Source organism: Coptis chinensis, chromosome 8, assembly GCF_015680905.1.
Source record: "Coptis chinensis isolate HL-2020 chromosome 8, ASM1568090v1, whole genome shotgun sequence".
In the NCBI taxonomy this organism is placed as follows: domain Eukaryota; kingdom Viridiplantae; phylum Streptophyta; class Magnoliopsida; order Ranunculales; family Ranunculaceae; genus Coptis; species Coptis chinensis.
In genome coordinates this window covers 4212244-4220348 of record NC_141463.1, presented here as the reverse complement: position 1 = coordinate 4220348, position 8105 = coordinate 4212244, and the positions used below count along the sequence as shown (strand labels likewise).

The 8105-nt window shown below is 35.9% G+C and overlaps 1 pseudogene; it reads left to right on the top strand.

The window, feature by feature from the left end:
* The first annotated feature begins 330 nt into the window (after window positions 1–330).
* On the top strand, window positions 331–780 carry LOC147479426 (ubiquitin-ribosomal protein eS31 fusion protein-like; annotated as a pseudogene).
* The last annotated feature ends 7325 nt before the right edge of the window (window positions 781–8105 follow it).

Here is an 8105-nt window from a genome sequence, read left to right as displayed (position 1 = left end):
ACTCAACCGAGCTTTAAAATATTGATCGTGATTTGAAGCCTTTTGCATAAGCTCATTACATGGGCACTTACGCCGGTTGGTCAACGATGCAACCTTAGCAGTTGAGCTATAAGCACTAGGGGTTAGCCTAGCTAGATAGGCATGCTTTTGACATAGTACCTTAGTAATCATTTTAGTTATTTTGTTTGGCGGGGTATGTGCAAGTTTTTGGAATATTTAACGATATTTTGGCATTCAAAGTCGTCAGGAATAAAGTGCTAAACCTTAGCGGATATTTGAGAAGATAGTTGCCGGTAGTCCACTTGAGAACCTACAACCAAAGAAAAAAAGATGCGGATCTTTGTGAAAACCCTGACGGGCAAGACGATAACACTAGAAGTCGAGTCAAGTGACACCATCGACAATTTGAAAGCGAAGATCCAAGACAAGGAAGGAATTCCACCGGACCAGCCAGCCGTTTAACCTTCGCTAGAAGGCGGTCGGACACTAGCCGACTACAACATCCGAGAAAAGAGTCAACGCTTCATTTGGTCCCTCTGTCTATGTGGAGGTGCGAAGAAGAGGAAGAAGAAGACTTACACCAAGCCCGAGAAGATTAAGCATAAGCATAAGAAGGTTAAGCTTGATGCTTTGTAGTTTTACAAAGTGGATGACTCGGTAAAGTCGAAGTTGAGGAAAGAATGTCCTAATCGAGAGTGTGGTGCGGGCACTTTTATGGCCAATCATTACTGCAGCAAGTGTGGTTTGACTTATGTTTATCGTAAGGCTGGTGGTGACTGATTACTACTATATTCATCTCCTCTTGGTACAGGTAGAATTGCAGTCAAACTATCTTTGCCGATTCACGGGAAGTACGAGTGGAAGGATGATCGATATTGATGTTTGGTTTTCTCTTGTTTTGTAACTTTTTCTATGTTGGCGATTAGCTTCGGTTGGGATTTTAAATTAAACCATTTCTAGGATTTTAATTGCAATGCATCTTTGTTACCATGTCTACTTGATGAATAATGATGACTAGGCTCGGCGGTCGGCTCAATTGCTCAATTACCATTTTATTGTTGTAAATTGTTAATTCTTTAGGCTATGCTTCGACCTCGTATTGTAGTTTGCTCGTAAAGGTTAATTGGAAAAAAACAAAAAACAAAAACGAAAAATCAGTATAAATGTTGTTGCTTACAATCCAAGCAACTAAGTGTTATGGCCCTGAACTTAGTATATGCCAAACTTAAACATGCTAAAAGCACCGACTCGCTCGATTGGAAAACATCTTACACTAAGTAGTCTCAAAGATCGATTTGTACCCACTTCCCACACTAATCCAAATGACTAGGCCATATCCTTGATACTCAATTAAAAACACAAAAAAAGCTCAAATTCAATGATGAAGTATGGCTTTATTCCAGTTAGAGTATACTTAACAAATGTTTAGTGTTAATCAAACACATTTTAACACGTAATTACCCAGAAAGGAAAAGGATCAAACTAGAAACCAAGCAAAGCAAGAAAACCCACCCCACCACCAAGCAAACTTCCCATGAACGATAGAATCCAATTCTCTAATTTCTCGCAACATGTTTCTAATAACAAACTCCCAAATTTCCAAAAAGAAATAATAAAAAAATTGGAAAATAATTTTCACAAAAAGCAAACCCAGTAACATGTTGATCAATCTCGGATGTTTCTATTTTGATCAATCTACTTTCTAATATTGATCCAGTAGACACATTATTACCGTAGCTTTGTATATTTGAAGTGCTATACGCAGTGGCTGTCTTATAAGTATAAGTATAACTATTAGGGCATCTCCACTGGGGGTGTAAAATTACACCTCCACATAGGCTCTATGTAGGTGCTATTAGGATTTTACAACTCTAATTGCATACTATTGTATAGTCTATAAATATCCACACTTTATAGTCCCCAATAGAAAAGTGTAAAAAAAATTGGATTTTACACTTTCGGACGATCTCTTTAATTTAAACGTCCGAAAGTTAAAAATTGCAAATTATGACTTTAGAACTAGAAAGGGGACGTGACTTAAAGTGGCGTCCGAATTTTTGTTCGGACGTTGGTTAAAAGTGTCGCCGAGCTATTTATCGACTTATAGCGAGACGGGGAATTTCCCCCCTCCTCTATCAACTAATAGTCTATTACCTACGGTATACCACCCCCATTGGAAAGAGTTTTTTTGACACTTGGAGTGTAAACTTTACACTCTATATGGTTTACACCCCCCATTGGAGATGCCCATTATAAGTAGAAAACACGTACTGATTTTCTATTATATATAGTTCAAGTTAATATTGTCCAAGTTGTCTCGGATATCCACGTGATGTGTTGTCACACCATTTAACATGGCATTTTTTAAGGGATACATTATCTCAATAGGCCAGAGAGAACAAGTATATTGCTCCTAGATTTGCTGATTTGGACTTATTGTTTCCTTAGGACTAATCTAAAATCCAATGCTTTCTTTTCAGAATGATTTTTTTAAAGGTAGTTAAGTTTTGAAATTTATAATAAGTTATGGAGATGTAGTTTATCAGATATATATATACGCCTATCTCAGATCTCAAAGAGAGTATAATTTATGTTGGCTCGCTGAAAATTCTCCAACCAAAGGTAACAATTATGCATTTTATGGCCGCGGCAACAACCAAACCACTCCCTAATGGCATGCAAAACGTAAGTATTACACTACCTAAGTCTTACTCCTAATGAATTTAAGATCGGTAAACATTAAATTCTCCAGCCAAAGGTAACGATTATGCATTTTATGGCAGCGGCAGCAACCAAACCACTCCCTAATGGCATGCAAAATGTTCAAGTATTACACTACCTAAGTCTTACTCTTAATGAATTTAAGATCAGTAAACGTTTCATTGTGGTATCAGTTAGCACTTTGCATTGACTTAAGTATATGAATAGGTAGCGTAGTATCTTATGCTAAGAGGGTTACTGTTATGCCCAAGATATTCAGTTGGCTTGGAGGATCTGTGGTGCTTTAGATATGAGAATTTGGGGTTGGGTAAGAGTAGTTGGTTAGGGTTTCTTCTGTGTTAGGGGTTGGGGAATTTATTAGTAGTTAATTAAATGTGGTTAAAAGTGTTTGATAGTTAGTCTGACTGGGAATTATTTTAAAAAATTTTGATATATTAATGAGCTTATATTTTTTTTTGTACTGGTAATGAATATTTAGTCGTTTTGTTTGATTATTTAGATGTGTTATGGCATTAATATCTGCTCTACTGGAAAGATAATGGCTATTGATATTTAAGAAACCATGTTTAAATCTACTATACTCTTTTTCCCTCAATTATTTCTCGACTTTTATTTCATTTGGTTAATATGTTCTGGAACCATAACTTGATTTGAATTTCAATGGGTGATATGATGTGATATTGGTTCAGTGATGGGTGTACCTCAAATTACTTCACTGCATATTGCCTATTGGTAATGTTATCATGATGTGTTTCAATAGAGGACAGGAGAACCATCTTACTTGGTTTTTTCCTCTGTTGAGTACTTCCGCAGGTACGTTGTTATTGGCTTATTGCCTTTTCACTTTAGGAAAAAGTTGGGAGCAACAAATTCTCATTCCGACACTGTCCCCGTTTAAACAATGAAATAACAATTTGGATTTGATACATCGCAATTTTTCCAGGAAAATGTTTCTTTTGATTATGATGCACAATTTCGGAGAAACTTAAAGTACATACAAATTTGAATGTGATGGCTATGATATCCCAGCCTGCAGTGGATGTTATGTAGAACTTTGGCTGTTTGTCCAACGCAAGGTTTGTGCAAAAGCTTCAGTACAATCTTGGTTTTTGACAAACTCTGTCTGTTCCAGTTCATCGGCAATTATGAGACTTTGACGAGTTTTCAATTTTTACCAACTTTTATATGTTTTGCAGAGCCTTAAAAGTAATGCATTTCAGTCAAGGATCTCAAGTGTTACTCTTAAGGGATTTGCTTATTTCGTAGAAGCGTGTTTGTATTTTTTTTTCTCTTTTCATTTCCACATCTCTACCGAGGGAGTAATTATTGTATTTTTCTTATTAACATTTTGACAAAACAGTTATTCTTCACTTCGTATGTTTGCCATGTAAGATAGGGTCTTCAACAAAATTTATTTATAATCGAGTAATTGACAACTCTAACATAATTTTATAAAAGAATTTAGAAAAAAAACTTGGCACACAAAAGTATGTTACCGTACTTTTTTTTAAACATTTATTTGTCATCTATGTGCAGAACAATAGATTAAAAGCTACTCTGCTGGTTTTTTACTACTAACGTTTTTCCCTTCTAATTTTAACACAAAAAAAATTAGTGTATGTTCGTTAGTTGCTATAAAAGTTTCTTCAACACCATGAAACCTTTCAAGCCGTAAATGAATCGTAACCTCTCTCACGTTCGTTCCAGTCTCTGTAACTCCCATAAAAAACTTGGAGCCTCTCACTTTTGGCATAGTTATATCGAAAATCATAATATGAAACATAAACAATTGAAAATATCCATTGTTTACTTCTTTGTTGTGCGGTCCTAGGGAATAGAAAGTGCATAAAAAAAAAAGATTTGCCATTACACTTAGTTCCAGTCTCATTATTTTCTTCTTGCATGTGCAAGTGTGATGTAGTTTGTTTATTTTTTGCACTACTATAAATAAACTTACTTTTTATACTACTGTTTTCTGTTGCCTTAAATTTTCTTCAGTCATGGAATCAAACGATGGTCAAGTTATTTCTATGGTGAAAATTTTGTTGAACATGCATGGAGACTCTTTATTTTGACTCTAGAGTACTAAATGATAGGAAACCAATGTATGGAAGAAAACTTCGTTTCAAGACATTTGAAGATGAGGTTTTTATTCAACATGGCACCTTTGACATATAGAAGTTCCGTTTATTGGAAACAATATTAGAGTTTTTAATACCAGTCCAACAATTTTTTTTCTTTACGAAGAACACTACCATTTTTCCCAGTATACCCGTCTGTATTAATGATGTTTATATAATCAAATTGTTGCCGCTTGACAAAATGTTTCTATAATCATCTAACTAGGCATAGTATAGTGCTTATGCATAATGAATCACGCTTATAATTAGGGCAGGGAATCGGGTCGGGTAGACCCAAATTCGACCCGACCCGATTACCGAATACATCGGGTTCGGGTCGATTTTTATATCAGTTTATGTAATCGGGTTGGATTCGGGTTCGGGTATGTCGGGTTCGGATATAATTTTTGGGCTGTTTTTTTAATATTTAGTGTTATCCGATCGGGTTAGTCGGGTTCGGATATTAAATTTCGAATACAATCGGGTTCGGATTCGAATTCGGATATTATGAAACTATTCCAATTCGGATTCGGATATAGCCATATCCGACCCGAACCCGACCCGATCCCTGCCCTACTTATAATGCCTTTGCACTCCTTCACCGTGCACTCTGCACCTACTCCTATACTACTCAATCATTACACTTAATTTGACTATCAAAGAACCAACATTCCATTACATTATGTTAATCAAGTTGAAGCCCAAAACCTGCAAAAGTTCTGCATGTGGCGTTGGGTGCTAATAATATTTTCATAATGGGGACCAATAACCAATGTAAGAATTCAACAATACAACTAGCTAGAATCCATATTTTCTTCCTTTTGTCGCCTCCATACATACAAATGGTTTGAAAAAATCAACACTCCAACATTTGAATCATTCAATCTTCATACACATGAAATAAGATCAACATTATATTGAAAGCTTTTAAATTGTAATCTTGGTGCATAACCATTTTCCGGAAAGCTATTATTTACACATTCAATTCACTCCAAATATTAACAGTGTCCAATGCATTTTTTCTAATTGTTTCCAAATGTGATCGTTTCTAAATAAATAAATAAATACATAAAATTTATTTTTTTAAATTAGCTACAAATTCTTTCTTTGTCCAAGCTACCTACTTATTTAAACAACAACAACAAAAGGGCAGATGGTAGAGCATAATAATTCGAATCGAATTAAGAATACAACTAGCATATTGAAGTGTTTTTTTTCTTATTGAACTTTTTAATTTACTATTCTAATTTACATGCGTTCATTCTTTTTCCCAATTTTTTTTCCTAGCACGTGCAACACACGTGCCCGTTTACTAGTATATGTAAGGGGTTTTTCAAATTTTTGGGGTGGCAGTGATCCATCCCTGCAGGCCGGTGTGCATGTAAAACCATACATGCATGTTTTGATGTTTCCTCTTTTCATCGCATATCAGCTACTTCATGGATGTTAAGTTTGCCATTCAATTGTGTTATTTGTTGATAATTTTGTTACTGTTAGGATGGAAGATGGTTGTCATGGGTTCAAATGTGTATTTGTTAGTTGTTGTTTACATTTAGCTTGTAATCTATATTAAATTCTGTCCTCTTTTCTTATAGAAACCCTAAAACGAACGTACTCCTATATCGATCAGGTACTCGTTTAACTCTCTTTTATCTCTCTCACATATATATACAAATCTTTCCTGAACTTTAGCATGTAGGAAAAAACAGTTGAGTTTTAGAGAGAGTTTGTAAAACCCCATATTTTGGGCTTGGTAGAAAGCATATGGGCTTTGAGAGTTGAGACTAATGGACACTTGATTGGGTAGGTTAGAGTTGGGTTTTCTAACTCATGAACCGACTGATACAACCCGATAGACATAACACGTTTTTTTACGCCCTCTCTAAATTTAAAAAATCATTAAGGTATGATCTTTAATCTTTACCAGTTGACCTTGGTTAATGTCAAGTTTGTTATTATGCTCATATGACGTACTTTTCGCACTTTCACTGGTTGCTTTCTCAAACACATTATTAGTACAGTTGGTTGCATGCACTTGGTAGCACTTGGTAGCTAGAGATAGGCATGCACACAATTTGTACTTATACGTAGACAATTTAGTGTGACTGATTACGTAGAAAATTCAATTAGTCTGAAAGACTTGCAAGTTTGTTATGCACTGTAGTCAGTGTTATGGTATAATTAAGGTTAAAGTTTTTGTTGTTTAACTTTGTGTACTTTAGAGTCCAATTTGTTTCAGTAGTTCTTTTGGATAGTAGCACATGGTGAATGCCCAAGGGGTTAATTCAGTTCGGATATCACAAATATTGTTGTTTGGCAAGTCTTCAGTTGGTTTGAACTCAGCGAATTCACTTGCATCTTCATGATGGAGTTTAGCTGGCAAGCACAACAATTCGGCACAAGACGCTATTCAAGCCTTTGATGTTGTTTGCACAGAAGCCTGTTTTGAAGTAATTCCACTTTGTCCTCTGCATAAATTATGTGGTCTTTTTTTACAAGGTCTGTATTCTTAAATCCAAGGGGTATATATGAAGGTCTGTATTTTTTACAAGAGAGTATTTTAAGGATGGAGCAGTTTTTGAATTTGGGTTTGATCCCTTGTCAAAAAAATATAAAGTGTGGGGTTGGACTAATTACCCACTTTGTGTGATCTACACTTTGGGAACCACTTCATGGAGGCCTGTAATGACCATGCCTGTACATGGATGTGGTGAATTTTCTACCAAGTGTTTTTGCTTCAACGGTACAATGTATTCGTATGCTACTACAAATATGATTATCTCTTTTGACTTGGGGAATGAGAGTTTTGGAGTGATTCAAGGCCCAAAAAGAGTTACACATGGCTATGATATCAATAGTAGTGAGGTATTACATCTCTTCGAATTAGAAGAGTGTTTGTGTTTGGCAGATTGTCATCCTTGGAATCTTTTGGATTTGTGGATGTTAAAAGACCTGAACAACAATAGTGTAAAGGAGCGTTTTAGCTATCTCCTGATTACTGTAGAGGAGAACGAGATGGGTTTGGACTTTGGATGGGACCGAGGTCATTTTGTGAAATGAACCGCCACGTATCTTTCTCGTTTTCCTTTTTTTGGGGGGGAGAGAAGAATCAGGTCCCGGCGTAGTTCCAGTAGATGGTATTTATAGGATTCTGAGGGTGGAGATCATTCAGACACGTGTACCCTTTATGTACAAATGTAGGGCAGAGATCGTGAATGAGTGCTGGAGTGGTTTTGGTGTGAGTCATACTCTGATTGGGAGTTG